Below are 19269 nucleotides of genomic sequence, written 5' to 3'. Positions count from 1 at the left end.
CCCTACACATGTGGCCAACCACCTTGTTGAGCCTCATGACTTTGTCCATCCATCCATCATGTCTCTAGTGAGGCCCTCCTGCTCCTAGGGTAGATGGCTAAGTCAGTTAGGGCCAGGGCTCGCCGGAGCATGTGGCGAACGCCGGCGGACGTGGTGTTGCTGCTGTGTCTGTGGCCAGTTTGATTAGAAGTAGAACCGGTACATCTAGGACCTCTAGAATGTTATCAATACTCTAGGCATAAAGTCTAGGTAGTGAGGGTAGCGCTAGGCTAGATGAATTCGCTGGAGCCGGTGTTCCTTGGCCAGACCCCGCTGCGGCGCATGGCCACATCTACACGCTTTACCATTTTTTGTGTTTGATACCTCGATTGGTTGCGCTTCACTCGTAGAGTGATAGGTTGGTGATGGTTGAGGCCGAGGAGGTCCGTGCTCACCGGCGTTAGGCCAGAGGGGTAGCGGCCTCTGTTAAGTTCTAACTAGGGACTGTGAAACGTGAATTCGAAGTAAGCTGGGGGGTTAGTGAGAGCGTAAGTGAGAGAGGGAAATAGTTGAAGGGACTACGGGTTCATTTAGTTGAAAGTTGGGGTCTCTTTTGCATAATCACTGGCGCGTGCGTGGGTCTCCCCACATTGGGCCGCTGTCGCGCGTGGGCCGAGCCACGTGGGCCGCGCCAGTGTGCTGCGCGTGCGCGCACGGGGCGCTGGGGTGGGCCGAGCTGCTCGCTCGCGGGCCGCGCTGAGGAATTCAGTTTTTCCATTTTTAGTGAATTAATAGATGTTTAACCAATTTAGTTGTGAGCTGATCTTTGTAAAATTGTAGAAAAATCTGTAGCTGTCCAAAAATAGTGAAACAAAATTGGTTAGGTTCACCAAAATGCTATCTATGTGTTGGTATAGTTAGTTTACAGTTAGCTATGATGATGATAGGTTCATAAATTCAATTTAGAAAGCTTAGTATTAGTTAGCTTAATATTTCTAGGAATTTTTGTGGCAAATCGGTGATAGCTTTAGCCATAGAATTTTTACAGTAGGCTTATTAGATTATTATGTACTCACTATAAATTTTGTAGCCCTAGAGTAGGTGGATAAATAGAGTAGCTAGTACTTCTTGTTTTATCATATATAGAGTAAATCGGTATTAAGAGTAAGCATACCTTTAGTTACAAAGATAATATATGTCAGGCGACATACTTGTTAGTGTTAACATTAGGTAACTTAGCACCTTAGTCGATAGAACGAGCTTAGTAGCTTGATAGATGTATTTTTATTTTAAGAGTTGCTGTTGCCATATTACTAAGTGTTGCATCATCATTTCATGCATGTAGATCACGAGTTGGTAGAGTTTGTACCCATGGATGAGCAGGACTACGAGGAGGTCATTGAGGAATATGAGGAGGAGATTTTCGTGCAGGAGGGAGCCCTAGAGCCATTCGTTGCTGACTTTGTTGACTCGCCGCCTACCCAAGGCAACCCCGGTGCATAACCCCTATTTTTGAATGATTACTGAATATATATATGATGTGCATTTATGTTATAGGCATTTTATGAAAATTGCATGCATAAATATATCTACCTATGCATCCTACTAGTATAGGTCGAGTAGTTGCTCTGCTCAGGGTATCGGTAGTGTGAGTAACCTGTCGTTACTCACAATAGGTGATAATTATGATCACTCATGATAAAGTGGTGAAAAGGATAAATGGTGACTAGGCTGGGATATGGTTTGGGTACTGGTGGGTGTAAGAGGTTGTGTCCTATGGCAAACAGGGCATAGCTTGGTTACACTTTTTCCCTGTCTGTGTCAGTTAAGGACTGGCCGTTGCATAAGTCTCGAGGCAAGTCACAGATTTATTATCCCGAGCACATACTTGGGCATGGGTGTAGGGAAGACTTGTTGCTCTCTTGTCGTGGGTTCTGGCTCTTTCCAGACCAACTAATTGGAGGTGGGGATGGTGGAGGTCCTTGCACCACACTAAGTTTGAGACTTAGGAGTAGGGGCTTGGAGTCCAAGTTTGGACGGGGACCTAGACCCCATGACAGGAGGGTGATGGGTTGGTCTTGCTTGTGCCTGGGGTACAAGTAGGGCATGTGTTTTCAGGATACCCAGCTGAGGGCATTGATTCATGAATCCCCGGGCAATCCGGTATGACTTGTTTTGGGTCTAGCACCATAGTAAGAACTGAAAGATGAAAGGTGATGAAATGGAACTGATTGCTCAACTCTTTCATGAAAGTAGAACATGTGCTTACATAGAATGGCTAGATAATCAATTAATCATGGCTACTAATAATTACATAAATCAGGACTCACTATTAGTATTGCTTTCTGCAAAAAAAAGAAACTAGCAAACCATAAAGCTTTGTATGTCCCTTGGAGTCGGGAAACTATTCCCACTAGTCGGATAAGTCTTGTGAGTACATTGTGTACTCAGGGTTTATTTACCCCTATTGCAGGTAATGCTTGAGGAGTATCATTGTGTGAAGGATTCTTCTGGTGGGCATAGACAGATCCTTGTTCATTATCGATAGATGTTTATTTTTAATTCCGTTGTTTAATATTTCGCACTCTAACTTTGGAAATGTAATAATGTAATTTTAAGAACTTTGGATGTATGAAATGGATTAAGTATTGTAACTCGTTCTCATTATTAGATCCTTGGGGGAAAATGTGGATCTTTTAGGCTCTCCCTTGCGGTGTGCCTAATGGATACCGCCTGTTGTAGCTTGCTTTCGGGGTGCTTAGTGTTTGGTGGAAGACGAGCGCCTCCGTAAGTGTGTTATTTCGGACGGTTCTGCCTCAAGAGTTATGCCCAAAATACGAAAGGGTGGCTGTGCTGATTTGGGCATGCTACAGGTGGTGGCGGTGCACCTTGCCTAGGGTGGCAGTGCCACCGCCCTAAGGGGGCGGTGCACACCAGAAATGGCAGTGCCACCCCCAAGCGGGGCTACACACTAGCTGCAAGTTTAGTTGTGTTTTTCGACCCTCGGACAACCCAAACTTGCTCTTTTCTTCTCCTTTTCCTCTCCAACTTGATCCAAATCACTTCCCACAAGTCCTCCTTTGCAAATGTGCCAACACCACTATGTGTTCACCATCTTGTGCATGTGTGTTAGCTTTTCACAAATGTTTTCCAAAGGCTTAGTCACTCAATTCACCACGCCACTCGATCCTAGCAATGATGCAAAGTTAGATCACTCGAGTGACACTAGATGATCTATAAGTACTGCCATCTATCCTAAACCCAGTCATAAACTTCTCTACACACCTATGACCGATGAAATGAAATACCCTATAGGTTATACCTTTGCCTTGCGCTTTCCATTCCATCTCCTCTAATGTTGATACAACACATGCACCAACCATATCACAAATGATATGATCCACTTTATATCATCATGTGACCTTTTTGGTTCATTGATCTTGACCTCACTTGCTTTCCACCATTGCCTTCGTCCATCGGCGCCAAGTCTTGCTCAAACTTTACCGCCATGCGGTCCATCGCTCCAAAGCCTCCAACTTGCCCTTCACGCTTGCAACCGGTCCATCAAGCCAAGTCTTGTCTTGATCTTCTCCACCTTAGTCACATGACTCCATGTCATGTCTCATATGCAATGTGCTCCTTCATCACATGTGTGAGCCTTGCAACAAATCCAAGGCATTTCACCTCCATGGCATTGGTTGCTCACACATGATGTGCTTGTGGACTTAATCACCTATGTATCTCACTCAAACACATAGTAGTCCACCTAAGGTTGTCACTCAATTACCAAAACCAAATAAGAAACTTTCAATCTCCCTCTTTTTGGTAATTGATGACAACTTTACAAAGATATGGAAATTAAGCTCATTTCAAACTAGCACTTCACACAAGTGTAAATTGCTAACTTGATTTGGATTTATGCTACTTATCCAATAGTTAAGCTCTATCTCAAGATTTGGATAAGCACCATAAAACACAACTTGGTAGTGATAACTCTCCCTACATGTGTGCTCAAATGGTTTGGTTTCAAGTTTTCACACATGCATAAATATGAAATTTGTGGGAGTGTTACCACTACTAAGTGATGCTAAGGTGTATTGAAAAAACCTTTGAAGCGTGATACCAATCGGAGTTGCACTTTTAACACCATCCTTAGCACCGTGAGTAGCTAGACAACAAATACACTAGAAACCCCATGAGATCAACATTATAAGCAAGGTTCTAGTACAACTTGTAAAAACACAAGTCTAGCTACCATCCTATGCATGCTAGTTATCAAATCATCAATCAAGTTATATAACTAGCATACACCACATTAGCATGCATTTTAAATTTAAAGCTTATGCAAATGCAAGCAAACACATGAATATGCACATATCAAATGCAACCAATCAAGTTCATGAGCTTGCTCCCCCTACTTGTGTGCTTCTCTTGTCCAAGAATTTTGATCCTTCTCCATTCTTTAATGTTGCTCCCTCTTTGTCCATGTCCAACTACTACTTCTCCCTATGATGCATTTACATATCTTTGTTCCAACTTCTCCCCCTTTGTCATCAATTTCCATAAAAGGTGTGCTTCTCATTTATACAAAGGATTGCATTGGGGTAGATGGTTGACACTTGAATCTTGCATTTTTTATGGACACCACCATATATGTTGGAATGACACCATTTATAGCCCTTGAAATACCTCATGTAGGATCTTTGACCTTGATACCAATTGGTAGGACACCTCCCCCTATGTCATAGCATGGGGCATCCACTTGATAAACTTGAGCTCTTGTATATGTGAGGGAACTTTTCTTTACTTGATGATCACTTAAAGTTGAGGATCACTTGTGGAACCACCATTCGATGTGCTAGATACCACTTGTATGAATACCCTTTGTAACAAAGTGATAATCTAGATATACCATGTGTAAGAACAATCATGGAACCACTTGTAAGATTTATCAATTATAACCATTTCTTGAATACTTGTCATCTTCATGAGCTTCTAAGTTTGACTTGAGCTAGAATGATTAGCCTAAGCTTTCAAGTCTGGTTTGAACCCTCTCTAAGCTTCTTCACACACATTAAGTGGTTGTCTTATCGAGGTTGTACTTGCCACTTGTTGACAATCCAAATTAGATCAAGTACTTGGGTTCACTAGCTCATGAATATACTCATACACTACCACTAGATCAATCAACCATTCAAGCAATAGTGATAGGCTATGAATTTTAAAATTTTATTTGTTATGCAAGATCCTAATATGCATGTACTATATGCACTACCACATACTAGTAAGGGATCAAAATGATCATGCACATTATAATGATATCTTTGCTATCTTGGAGTAGAGGATAATCACATAGATTCTAATTCATTTCTCCAATAGCAATGTGAAGTCCCATTTATAGCTTGGTGAAGACCAATCATCAATAATGAAATCCATTCTTCACCCATATGAAATGAATACCACTTATATGATCAAGTGCACTTCTTGTTGTGGTTGGCTTGCTTCATCTTTTTTATCAATGCTTGCATGAGAGAACTACTTAGAGTACCACTTGAATTACCAATAATTTGCTCTCTTTTGGGTGTTGCTTGCTCTCTAGATCAACCCTTTTTATTTCTTCAACTAAATATCCCAAATGTCAGTTAGATCACCACTTCTATGTTAGCCTTCTAAGTACCATACTTGGTTTACCTACAAAAGGCGGTAAGCCCCTACACTACGGAGAAGTGACCTTTCTCTAGAGAACCATTCTTGATATTTCCTTGAAATAACTTGATTGATTGATCCAAGTGAAGGACTTAATTTGATGAGTAACCATGAATCTCTCTTTAAGTCATTTTCTTTCTAGTTGTTTAAGTTCTTTTCTTTCTACCAAAGAATCTTCAATATGTCATTAGAACTCAAACTTCATCTTCATTTTGAATTTGATCTTGATCTCCAACTTGAGTACCAAATATGTGCCAAGTACACTCCACAATCAAATGGCCTTGTACTCTTTGCTTGTAATACCTCTAGCTCATATCAAAACTAAACTTATGTGCCTCAAACACTTATAAATATGATTTCAACTTGAGGACCTCTCAATCAAAGTGACTCTTGATCAATCCAATAAATATCACTTTTGTGGCAGGTTTTGTACCCTTCAATGAAAATTTTATATCTCCAAATGTACAGATTTAATTACCATGAAATTTGGTGGAGATGTGATTCATTAAGTCATATAGTAGTTGTAAAAATTTGGACTTCATTTGACTTCTAGATTGCTACCATATTTTAATTCTTCCACCACTGGTACATGCTGAAAACAGCTGCACTATAGCTGACAAGATCCACTCCAAAACCAAAACAATTCTTATCCAATTCTCATGAAATTCATAAAAAAACTAATACCATAAATCTACAGCATTCATACCAAATTTCAAGCCAATCCAAATAGATTTGATCACTCAAACTCAGACTTGATCACATCTAGCTCAGTTTTTCAATTTTGGACAGATTTCAACCAATTTAGCTACACTTCTTCAAATTGAATCAAACTCGAAATCAACTTGTTTGAATACTCTCATAAGACATATATCCATTCAATCCACTTACTAAAAGTCATCTTATGAGCTTATCCATTCAAACCAACTCAAATTTGATTATTAATCATTCATACCATTCAATCATCTAATTGCAAGCAATATATGCATATTTATCCAATTCAACCAACTCATATGCACCCAAATGAATAAGATCAACTAGAGATATACCTTGATTAGTTCATGATCATCCATAGCAAGCTTCAACTCAAATGTTTGCAAACCACCAAATAATTCCAATAAATCACCACAACTTGAATTATAGCACTTGTATGTTGTAGCACATTTGGACTTCACTAACTTATCATGACATTGGGATATGATCATCACTTTGTAATACTTGGCTCAACTATATGGTCAACAAGGTGAATATCACATGAATCAAGTCTCCAATGCTGATGGTACCTATACACATTCATCCACTTTTTAATGGTACCCAAACTAATTTGGGTCTTCTCAAGTTAGGAGCAACATACTTAGGCATAACCTTAGTATAAATAGCGAGATGTTTTGCAATAACAACCATAGAGGTACCATCACAATCCTTCCTAAGCATAAAATTTGCATCAATTGAAATAGGCTTAGAAGTTTTACTTAGGGGACATGAATGTGCATGTGTCCCCTTTCCCAGTATGAGTAGCAATTTTTCTTGGTTAGAGCCTTCTCTTTCTTGCTCTTATATTGCTTCTCATTGCCTTGCCTCTCATGAGTTGCTTGAGCCTTCTTCTCAAGCTTGGTAGGACAATTCGAGGCAAAGTGTCCTATATCTTCATATTCATAGCACTTGATGTGAGCATAGTATTTCTTCTCATTTAGATTCTTGCTCACTATCTTGGCATCTTGGTTAAGCATTGGATGCCTTGCTCTTCCACCCCTTCTTGTCTTCTTCTTCTTTATCATCAAGTCATCAACATCTTTATTGTTGATCTTGACTTGTACTTGGGGCTTCTTTTCTTGCTCAACTTGTGGCTTTGGTTGAGGCTTCTCTTGATGCTCCACCACTTGCTTGGTTGGACACATAGAGGTGAGATGACCACATGTGCGGCACTTGAAGCACTTGACATGCTTGAGCCTCTCTTATTCTTTCTTTAACTAGAGATTCTCCATGTTTGGGCATTGATCATGAAGATGACCTGCTTCATGGCATCGGTAGCACATGAAATGAGAGAGCTTCTCTCTTTCTTGCTTCTTCATCTTGTTTTCTCTTTTTCTTTCACCCTTTGTCATCTTCTTGTTGAAGCCAAGGAAACTCTTGTCACTAAAGTTTCTTTGAGTCTTCAACATGTGCTCAAAGGTGACTTTTGAGTTATAGCACCTCTCTAACTTGTTGCACAGTTTCTTCACTTCTCTTTTGAGCTCATTGTTCTCCTTCAAAATGTTAGTTTCACAAGATATAGAAGTAGAACAAGCATCTATATGTGAAGAACATGGCATAACTAATAAATCATCACAAGAGTTGGACACATGCGTCTTGCCTACATCACAAGGGTTAGTCACATGTTGTGATTAATAATTTGACTTATGTGATGAGCTCTCATTATTTTTAAGTTTCTTTGAAAACACTTTAATGAGAGAAGCATGTTGTTCCAATAATTCTTCATGAGATACAAGAAGTTTCTCATGAGTCAATTTTAGCTCATCATATGAAGCTTTAAGAACATCAAGTGCTTATGTTATTCACATGAATTCTTTAGAAATGAGTTTTTATTTTTCAATTTCATTGTTTTAGCTTTCTGATTTTCTAAAGACATGGTCATGCTAGCAAGTCTACTAACAAGCTCATCATATGAATCAACATGATCAACCACATTTGCATTTTGTACCTTTGTGTCACCTTGTGACATAAAGCAATGTGGTGTAGTAGATGGGCTTGTAGTAGCATCACAATCATGTCCCGGGCATGAACCAACATCATCATCACCAAGTGTGCTTGAGGTAGAATCATCTTTTGCATCACTTGGAGTGTCACCATCAACCTTGTCAAGTGAACTTGTGGTAGATCGATCATCATCATCACTTGACCATGAGGTGGAGCAATCTTCCACAATCACCAAGTTGTGGTCATGCTCAACATCCTCATGCATCTCTTCCATGGGTTCATCCTCCTCGACTTTGTCATCATCACTTGTGGAGGAGTCATCATAGAGGCGGTTGATTGCCTCCCACAACTCACAGGTGGTTCCTTTGCAATCCACCCTATAAAAGATCTCCAAACTCAAAGCATCCATTATAAAACAATAAGCATATGCATCAAGTTCAAAGAGAACCCTTCGAGCTTTGGTCAGATTTCTATGGTCCAAGACTTCAGTGAGACCACTAGTGATAATCCACCAAAACTTAGGTCTCTTTGCACAAAAATGATCAAGAATTTGATTTCTCCACTGTGCAAAGTTTGTGCCATAAAAAATATATGTGTCACAATCGTCTAGCCCACTAGATGCCATCCTCTCGGGTCGGTGAAGACCACAAATGAGACACCTAGCCCTGATACCACGTGTAGGGTTGAGATAGAGGACTAGAGGAGGGTGAATAGTCCTTTCTAAAATTAATCATGCCGCCTAACTGAAATAAATGTGGAATTAAAACTAACGATCCAGCAAAGACTACACCCTCTATCTAAGTTCTCAAGTACCTTATAAAGATCCTAATTAGGCAACAAAGGTGCTGGGCTAGATAGAGCTCACCTAACCAATTCTAGGAGCAAGGTCACACAAACCTACGCCGCTAGCACTTCAAGCATAGGAGAGCTCCTACACAACTAGTATGCAAAAGTACAAAGCCTAAGCTCACTAGCAATGCTCAATAACAAGGCAACTAATGCCGAATTAGGGAGCACAAATTACTTAGCTACACAAATGAAGCAATGTGACTAACAAGGTTACTCAAACCAAATTAGTCATGCAAGGGAGCTACTTCTATGCTACACAAGCAAAAAGACAATTATCAAGCTACACAAGCTAACTAATTACAAGAGCAACTACACAAGCACAATGTATATGAAAGTAAATACAAGCTTGTGTAAAGGGGATGCAAACCAACGGGAAGACAAGGATGACACGGTGATTTTTGTCCTAAGGTTCACGTGCTTGCCAACACGCTAGTCCCCGTTGTGTCAACCATTCACTTGGTGGTTCAGCGGCTAATTGGCACCACACCAAGCCCACACGTTGGGTGCCATAAGAACCCCATGGACCAATTGAGGGTAGCTCAATGACACGCTCAACTAGAGTAGCTCTTTGTGGCTCCCACGGGGTGAGCACAATACCCCTCACAATCACTTCTCTAGAGCACCACACAATCTTCCTTGTGTACTTCGATGGAGACCACCACCAAGTCATCTAGGAGGTGGCAACCTCTAAGAGTAACAAGCACCACCGGCTTACAACTTGATCACCTAGTACCACTCGATGCAACCTCACGATGCAATCGCACTGGAATCACACTCACACTCAATCGGATGATCACTATCAAGCGTATGTGAGTTAGAGGGCTCCGAAGCATACCTACACAAGGCACCAAGGCTTAAGGGTGCTCAGCAACCAGCCCATAGCTGATCTCTACCACTATTTATAGCCCCCAAGCCAAACAGAGCCGTTGGAGCAAAGTATTCCTTTTCTGCGAGGTCATCGGACAGGGTGGTGCCCCTCCAATGGTCAAGTCCCAACAACTAATTTGAACTAGCCGTTGAGCCCCTGGCACCGGACATAGGGTGGCGGTGCACCGCCCTAGGGGTGGCGATGACCACCCAGACCTAGGCCAACCCCCGAAAACTACACTCTCTGGAAAAAAGCGGCGGTGCCACCACCAGACTGTCCGGTGACCATGGCGGTGCCCTCTTCAGCTCAAAACCAAAAATCACCAGATCAATCTTATGGAGCATTTCATTAGCTTTACGAAAAGTCCTAGATCATCAAAATCGGAGTTCGGAGCTAAGAGTTATGCTCAAAATACGAAAGGGGGCTGTGCTGATTTGGGAATGCTGTAGGGGTTGGTGGTGCACCTTGCCTAGGGGGGCGGTGCACACCAAAAATGGCGGTGCCACCCCCAAGCTGGGCTACACACTGGCTGCAAGTTTAGTTGCATTTTCCGACCTTCGGACAACCCAAACTCGCTCTTTTCTTCTCCTTTTTCTCTCCAACTCGATTCAAATCACCTCCAACAACTCCTCCTTTGCAAAGATGCTAACACCACTATGTGTTCACCATCTTGTGCATGTGTGTTAGCTTTTCATAAATGTTTTACAAAGGATTAGTCACTCAATTCATCACGTCACTCGATCCTAGCAACGATGCAAACTTAGATCACTCGAGTGGCACTAGATGACCGATATGCAAACAAGTTTACCCCTCTTAATAGTACGGCCATCTATCCTAAACCCAGTCATAAACTTCTCTACACACCTATAACCGGTGAAATGAAATGCCCTATAGGTTATACTTTTGCCTTGCGCATTCCATTCTATCTCCTCCAATATTGAAGCAACACATGCACCAACCATATCACAAATGATATGATCCACTTCATATCGTCATGTGACCTTGTTGGTTTATCGATCTTGACCTCACTTGCTTTTCACTGTTGCCTTCGTCCATTAGCGCCAAGTCTTGCTCAAGCTTCACCGCGACACGGTCCATCGCTCCAAAGCCTCCAACTTGCCCTTCATGCTGCGGGAGTGTGCGGTCAAGAGGATAAGGATTAGTGCAGAAGCGGCGTGCGGCATGGGTGGATTTGTTCGGCGCGGGCGCAAGTGAGCGGTCGAGTCGTTTCGTAGTTGTTCGTGTGCAGGTCCGTCCGGACAGAACAGAACGGACGCCCGCTGTATATCATTCAGATTAGCAAAAGCTTTTGTACTCGACTAAATTTGTTGCAGGCTTTAGCCGGCGATCAAGGTGCTAAATACTGACGGTGTTCGGCACAATTTCCGGTTGTGTGATGTGCACCTAAAAGATCTGTGTAGTGTTTGCGTTTAAGCGACAGGATATCATAATGAGCAAGCAAAGCAAGGCAAATCTAAAAGTTTGTGGCTCCGCCACTGCTAACTAGAACTTCCTACCATGTTGACCGCAAGATGGAGGCCCAGCAATACCTTGGGCTAGGAAAAGGTCTTGCTTGTACGGTAGTGCCATTGGGTTATTTTCACTCGTGGGCTGATTGACTCAATACTTTTCCACGGCCTCTATCGCTGTGCTAGGTTTCCTTCGGTCCGTTCCAAAATAAATGCAATTCTAGGACTGGGTACACAAACCAATACTATGTGTGAACTTACAAAAATGCTCCTTGTCTTTTGTGACTATTTTACTTTTTTGGTGTGCATGTGTGAATAGAAGCATCCAGACACTTTTGTCTTTTTGTGGTAGATGGGTCAAAGTATCATTTTTTGCGGGACAAATTTCAAATTCTAGAGTTGCAATTATTTTGGGACGGAGAGAGTAACTTTTTTTTTTCTTATTTCCTCTGTCGATATTTTCTTTGAGGTTTCTAATGCTCTCTGCATTTTGCTTCCCAAAAAATAAAGAAACTGTTCCCTTGCATTCGAAATTATAGTTCGCGCGCCACAGTTGGGTCAATAGAAGTGACGCAAGACAGCTGTTCCGATTTATTACACCAAGGCAGTTTCTGTAGCCGCTGCAGACTCTACTCGACTTCGTCATGCATCTTGACGAAGGAAGCGCCCAGCGTAGAACGGCTGGAGCCAAACCTACGCCAGGTGGCATCAAAACGGACACGGGTCATGCCTCGTATGAAAGGTGGCACCGCGCCGTCGTATAGATTCCCCACCCCCCCATTCTGTACTGCCATTTTTTTTCGACATGCAATGCAGCACAAAAAGATGAAGCGCGTGCTTCAAAAATGCTGGTATATTGGTTTCGGAGGCTAAACTATGTGGATTTCTAGCGGAATCGTTTAGCCAATAGCTATGAACATAAATAAAAGAAAAGAAAAAACATTACGTACTGCCAATAGTGCCTTTGGATCAGGTCTTCTATGGTCCCGCTCATGAGGCAGCGTGACAGGGACACTCGGTCCCAAACATCACATGCAGCTTTCAGCGAAGGAGAGCCACACGGCATCAGAAATATCAAGCCGTGAATTATAGTGTTCACAATCACGACACGAGCATACAGCACCTTCGAAGAGAAACGAGTATTCTCCGGTTCGCTTCGCTAATAAATTATAGCTAAAAATACCGTTGATTGATTTGTTGTGAAAAAAAAATATTTGTTGATTAAAAAAATATGACTTATAAGTCAACTGAAAAGAATCACTAAAGCCGACACATGCTTGTTGCTCCTGCTTTGGCGTGTGTGTGGGCCCTATTTTGTTAGGATACCCTCACTCATCCATATGTGTAGCTTTATATTCACTCCTTTCCTTTGCAGCCTCTCTACAATTTTCTTTTTTACAACGGAGTCCTACGACAAGAAGTGGAGTATTTCACTATCCTAATTTTAGTTTTTTTTAACTAGTTCAGTCTACTGGTTCAATTCTTTTGTTATCAACGGAAATTTCGAGAAATCTATCCCCGGATCATATCCTTTGCGTCCTGTGGATGACACGACCCTTTTCAAAAGAGTCAAGGCTTTTTTTAGAAAGCGGATATGAAATCTGATCTCTATATCCACATTGGATATATATAGTCAGAAGGTATACAAGCTTTTAGGCTCGAAACTTCAAACCCGAGGAGCATAAAACAATAACAAAAAAGAGAAAGCCTAAGGACTAAGAAAAAAAACTGAAAGACCATGATTGCTGGGGGTGGCTGGGCTGGCCAGCTCCCTTACATGAGTACTGTTTATCTGAACCAGCTAGCAGTACTTCTCTCTCACATAAACGAATCAGCAATGATACGAACCAGTCAACCGAACAGGCTGTAAGCTGCAGGTTTTTTTTGGTTTGCCCTTGCTTCCAACTTATTTTGTCTTTCGCATAACAGAACCTCTCGCCACAGTCCCTATCCTTATCAGCGTTTAACGCATGAAAATCCTGATCCATTGCCACATTGACCCCTCAACCCTCCACAGGTCTCTCTAGGGAGCAGCAGTCATGTCATATCATTGTCGCGCCCTCGTCGTCCACGGCCCATTTCTTCACCCGCCCTTCTCCCGCGGAGCTGCTGCTCCTGCTCCCTCGCTCGGAGTTAGTGGTGTAGGGTTGCCCTCGAGAGCTCTGCGGTTGCCGCGGCCAGCAAGGGCGTCCGTGGAGAAGCGAGAGCAGCAGTCGACGATGGAGGAGCAAGGCGGCCAGGCGGCGTTCGGATGGGCGGCCAGGGACGACACCGGCGTCCTCTCCCCCTACAGCTTCTCCAGAAGGTAGCCGCAGCGCAGCCTTGTCACTGTCGTTGGTCGTTGCACTGTTCAGCACTCTGCTTTGCTCATGCGTGCTTCTGTTCTGCCATAGAATATCCTATGAATTGCAGCTACCGGAAGATGTCTAAATCTTGCTTACCTTCTCTACACAGTTTGAGATTTCTAAATTTATGTTACTTCTTGGTTATAGGCTTACCGCTTACCTAACATAGAATATTTTTTTAAGTGAAAGCTGGAAACAAAAGAGAGAGAATAAAATTCATTACGCGTATAGAATTGGGTGAACTTTCAGCTAGAGCTAGCTGAGTACCTGCCCCTTTATTGCTACTTTGCTGAGCTTGGTACCGGCTGATCAACCTATGTTTTGTGGAGTATAACAAATGTTGAGAGTTCTTCCTTGCAGAGTTACTTAGCTCAGTTCATGGAATCCATTTCGCTGGTTCCAATTTCAGGGTTCCCAAAGACGACGATGTCACGATCAAGGTGCTCTACTGCGGGATCTGCCACACCGACCTCCACATCATCAAGAACGACTGGGGAAACGCCATGTACCCTGTCGTCCCCGGGTAATCGAATTCGCCGCCGAATGTTGCAAACGCTTTGCTAGAGGCAACAACAGTGGTAGGACTAGGATTCAAGCAATTACTGGCCTTTGACGACGATCCATTGGGTGGCGCGCGCGCGGCGCGCACAGGCACGAGATCGTGGGCGTGGTGACCGGCGTCGGCGTCGGCGTCACGCGGTTCAAGGCCGGCGACACGGTCGGCGTGGGCTACTTCGTCGGCTCCTGCCGCTCCTGCGACAGCTGCGGGAAGGGGAACGAGAACTACTGCGCCGGGGTCGTGCTCACCTCCAACGGCGTCGACCACGCGCACGGCGGCGTGCCCACCAAGGGGGGGTTCTCCGACGTCATCGTCGTGAACGAGCACTACGTGGTCCGCGTCCCGGACGGTCTGGCGCTGGACCGGACCGCGCCGCTGCTCTGCGCCGGCGTCACCGTGTACAGCCCCATGATGCGCCACGGCCTCAACGAGGCCGGCAAGCACCTCGGCGTCGTGGGGCTCGGCGGCCTCGGCCACGTCGCCGTTAAGTTCGGCAAGGCGTTCGGGATGAAGGTCACCGTCATCAGCACGTCCGCGAGCAAGCGCCAGGAGGCCATCGAGCACCTCGGCGCCGACGAGTTCTTGATCAGCCGGGACCCGGAGCAGATGAAGGTGTGCCGTCAGCCCGTCACATCTGGCCTCCCCTTCTCCACGGTCACTGCTGATTGTGATTGAAATCTGTAACTAACGCGGGGACCTCCTCCTGAAATATGTGAGCTGAGCAGGCGGCGACGGGCACCATGGACGGCATCATCGACACGGTGTCGGCGTGGCACCCGATCACGCCGCTGCTTGCGCTGCTGAAGCCGTTGGGGCAGATGGTGATCGTGGGCGGGCCGAGCAAGCCGCTGGAGCTGCCGGCGTACGCCTTCGTGCCGGGCGGGAAGGGCGTGGCTGGGAACAGTGTCGGCAGTGTCGGGGACTGCCAGGCCATGCTGGAGTTCGCGGGGAAGCACGGCATCGGCGCCGAGGTGGAGGTGATCAAGATGGACTACGTCAACACGGCGATCGAGCGGCTCGAGAAGAACGACGTCCGCTACCGCTTCGTCATCGACGTCGCCGGCAGCCTCGGCTCTGCCGCCTAGGCATGGTTGAAAAGTTTAAATCGGAGTCCCAGTAATTTATTAGCTACCGAATGATGGTCGACGCTTCTAAAAACATGGAACTTCGTACGGTAAACTCAAAATTGTTCCTATAAGTTTAGGTAACCCTTTCTAAAAACAATAGGTAAAAGAAAGCTACTTGCTTTCAATCACCCCTAAAAAAACTCGAAGATTACTCTATATTCTAAACAGGATATACGTGATTTTTTTCCTCCCTTTTGACATATAACTAAATAAAAAAAACGGAGCAAAATAAACAGCCTGTTCGGCAACCTGTATCTGGCTTCAGCCAACCAACAGTATTTTTCTCTCACACTAAACCAGCCAGCAGCACTTCAGCCATGGGCTTATAAGTTAATCCATCCAAAACGAACAGGCTAAAAGAACGTAACTCTTGTCCTTTTCTATTTGATTATTAAGAGTTCTATTTAGAGTACTCAGAATGCGTTTCTACTCTATATTGGTCTAGACGCGAGCTATTCTAACTCGTATGAGCAAGGGTTATTATATATATAAGTTCGGACAAAAGAAACTATTTATTGTTCAGTAGTTAGATGGAGATGATAAAAAAAAATAGTCAAAAATTTTACCTCTTTATTATTAGGTATAGATATAGACAGATTAGATCACTAAATACGAAGAGCATGTTCGGCATAGTTATTCCAGCTTTGAGATCCATGCCAAGGGACTGTTTGCAGAGATTCGCCAACAACTCCTGAAGCTGTTTTGCATGTTCATGAACCAAACAGCTAAAAAGGTAGCTGCTCCTCGCGGGAATCTCCTTAAAACACTGTGAGACAAGCGAGAATCTTCCGAAGCTTCCTGAAGTTTCTCTAAGTCTAAGATAGTTATGCTCTTCTCGTCAGTGCTGCAGCTGTGACATGGAGTTGGCCCTCCCTCAAGCGGCAGCGGTGCGTGGCTCGGCATGCTCTTGGGCTACGACACCTAGTCAGATGCACGACAACAGCACGTGGCCCAACGCGCCCCTCCATGGTTCCATGTGGGCGGACACAACCGGACGCAAAGGCATGCGGGCGAGCTTGCGCGGAGGCGCGCAGAACGGGTGCCTCGTGTCAGGGTTTCTCGGAGGGGGAAAGAAAGAGACGAGGGAAGCTATGGAAGAAAGACGGAGGCGAGGAGTCATGCGTGCAGTGAGAAGACAAGGCGGAGAGAGAAGCAAAAAAAAAATAAACCAAGTGAGGAAAAGATGAGGGAGGAAAAAGAAAAAGAAAAGAGAGAGAAAAAGAAAACAATGGAGGGGTATTATAGTCATTTTGTCGGTGAACTATTTTACCAAACTATTCATAAAACAATTGTAGTTTTAGTTCCATCGGTAGAACTGTTCCAGGAGCCGAAGCTAAAAACACCACTCCACCAATAAAGCGGAGCTATACCAAACGCACCTTAAATATATGCACTATTCGTCTAAACGGTCGTTTATCCCGTTTAACCACCGTGTAAACGCTACACGGTGGTACTCCGTTTCTGTTTAATCATCCGTTTATCCCGTTTAATTGGCCGCTTAGCCCGTTTAATGGACTGTTTAGCCCGAATAATGTATAACGGGTAGGTGACCGACTGTTTACCGCTTAGCGTTTAGAAAAACATTGAATATATGTTTATAATTAATTAAAATAATTTAATTAAGTATATTTTATCTAAAATCTAAAATAGAAACAAAATGAAGCTCATTATCATTTATTTTAAAGGAATCATAGGTTGTTTTAGTTAGGTAATGTTTTTCTCATGGACATTACTTGTTTCGTCATGGAGCTCATGTAGTTTTAACTAAATTTCATGTGCCGTTTGCAAAGTGAACGCTTGGTTAAAAATATATATGCTAAAAGATTCAAACAAGTAATTTTTAGCTCTAGCATGAAGTGAATTTCTTTTTCATCACTCGCGGTTGGTTTCTCAGGATTCTTAAGAGGTTTCATCCTGTCACGAGTGACTCCAAACATCTAGATCAACCGCTTTTAGGTAGCAAGCCATTCTAGCAATATAGTAGAAAAAGTTAGTGTCGTCAAAGTGCGGAGGCCTAAAGGTATCCATCATTCCCACTCTAAGTAGCATTGGTTCAAATATGAGCCAACCGGTTCTGATAACAATTGAAAGGATTGTGACGTCTAAGAGGGGGTGAATTAGGCAACTTAAAACTCTACTTCTAAGCTATGGCCTCTTTTTCTACATTTACCAGAACCTATGCAGAAGATAAACTATCTAAAATTGTAACTATGATTTTACTAGTGTGTTGCTATCTCTACCGCAAAAGAGTTATGCAACCTACATTTTAATCCTATCAACTAAGCTTGGAAAGGTAAAGCTCACACCCAAGTTGTAATGTAAATGTGGAAGCTAAGAGTGAGGTAGAGATGCAAACTCCCGTCGACGACTCTGATATTTTTACTGAGGTATCGAGAAGCGCGCAAGCTTCCCCGTAGTCCTCGTTGGAGCCCCTCGCAAGGACCAAGCTCTCGGTCGGGGAACTCCATAGATAGCCTCGGGCCTTCCCCACACACAAGTGGGTCTCCGACGTGCCTTCCGGCAAGCCTCTTCCGGATTCTCCCCGCTGTCTTCACTATCAAGCTTCCGACCGAAACGCCGTGGCCCTTGTTTCTTTGGTACACGGTGGCGGCCACACCACAAACGCGGTTGGTGTGGTCTCGCAAGACTACAAGCCCTGCCGAGTACAACAATGGTATGCGCAAGCACCGAGTGGTAAGAGATATGCAAACCTCACTAAACACTAGGCCTAAACCTAAAGCAAGCACATAAGCGGTGGTCTAACTAATCTATGCACTTCGCAAAGCACCTATGCTAATCACTAAATGTATCATTAAGCACTATACATATGAAGAGCACCAAAGAGGTGTATCAATACCCTACTATCTTCCCTTAGCTCTTTCACACTCCAAATGACTAGTTGGGGGGGTCTATTTATAAGCCCCATAGATAAACTAGCCGTTGGAGCCAAGTCCAACAATCCTGGCTAGCACGGGACGCATTCAACCTGCACACCATTTCTTCACTTGTTTCTTGGCGATCTTTGCGCCTGGATTGGCTCCATCTTCATGCCTTGGACTTTATTTGATCTTGTAGGTTTTCCATGACGCTTCTAAGGTCTTTTTTGAGGTGTTGAACATTCGGATCACCACATTGCCTTTGTCCAAGTCACGTTTGCACCCTATTAGACTACAAAACAAACACTTGCAAACACATTAGTCCAATTTGATTTTGTTAACCATCAAACACCAAAATCCAAACTAAATACGCCAATGGTCCATTTTCCTTACAATGGGCACCCCAGACCATCTCTGAAAGAGACACCTCACACACTCTAGCCAAAGCCACTGATCAGGCAACTACTGCAGCACTTGGAAGGATTTTTCCCATCCCAAATCTATACTGAGTTCTTGCTTGCTCCAAGCAGGCACGGGTCGTCAAACCACGATGGTTCCCAACCCCAACGATGGTATCAACTCTATCTATGTTATTGTACCATAGCAGTAGAGCTTATGTTCCTGCAAATCTAACACAGCCATCCAACAGTTGGCAGCTGAACAACGGCTGAGTTGGGTCGACAGAGGTGAGGCAAGTTGCACCAAGCCAAGGCAAGGCAGCTTCATCATCTCAATGAATGAAGGAAGCGCAAAGCGCGGACGGCTCGAGCCAAACCTACGCCAGGTGAGGTGGCCAC

At 43.8% G+C, this 19269-nt stretch overlaps 1 pseudogene; it reads left to right on the top strand.

The window, feature by feature from the left end:
• The first annotated feature begins 13520 nt into the window (after positions 1–13520).
• LOC136541931 (probable cinnamyl alcohol dehydrogenase 8D) lies at positions 13521–16736 on the top strand (annotated as a pseudogene).
• Positions 16737–19269: the final 2533 nt, after the last annotated feature.

Source organism: Miscanthus floridulus, chromosome 3, assembly GCF_019320115.1.
Source record: "Miscanthus floridulus cultivar M001 chromosome 3, ASM1932011v1, whole genome shotgun sequence".
NCBI lineage: Eukaryota > Viridiplantae > Streptophyta > Magnoliopsida > Poales > Poaceae > Miscanthus > Miscanthus floridulus.
Note: the sequence above shows the minus strand (reverse complement) of the source record. Positions and strands in the feature narration are given on the sequence as shown.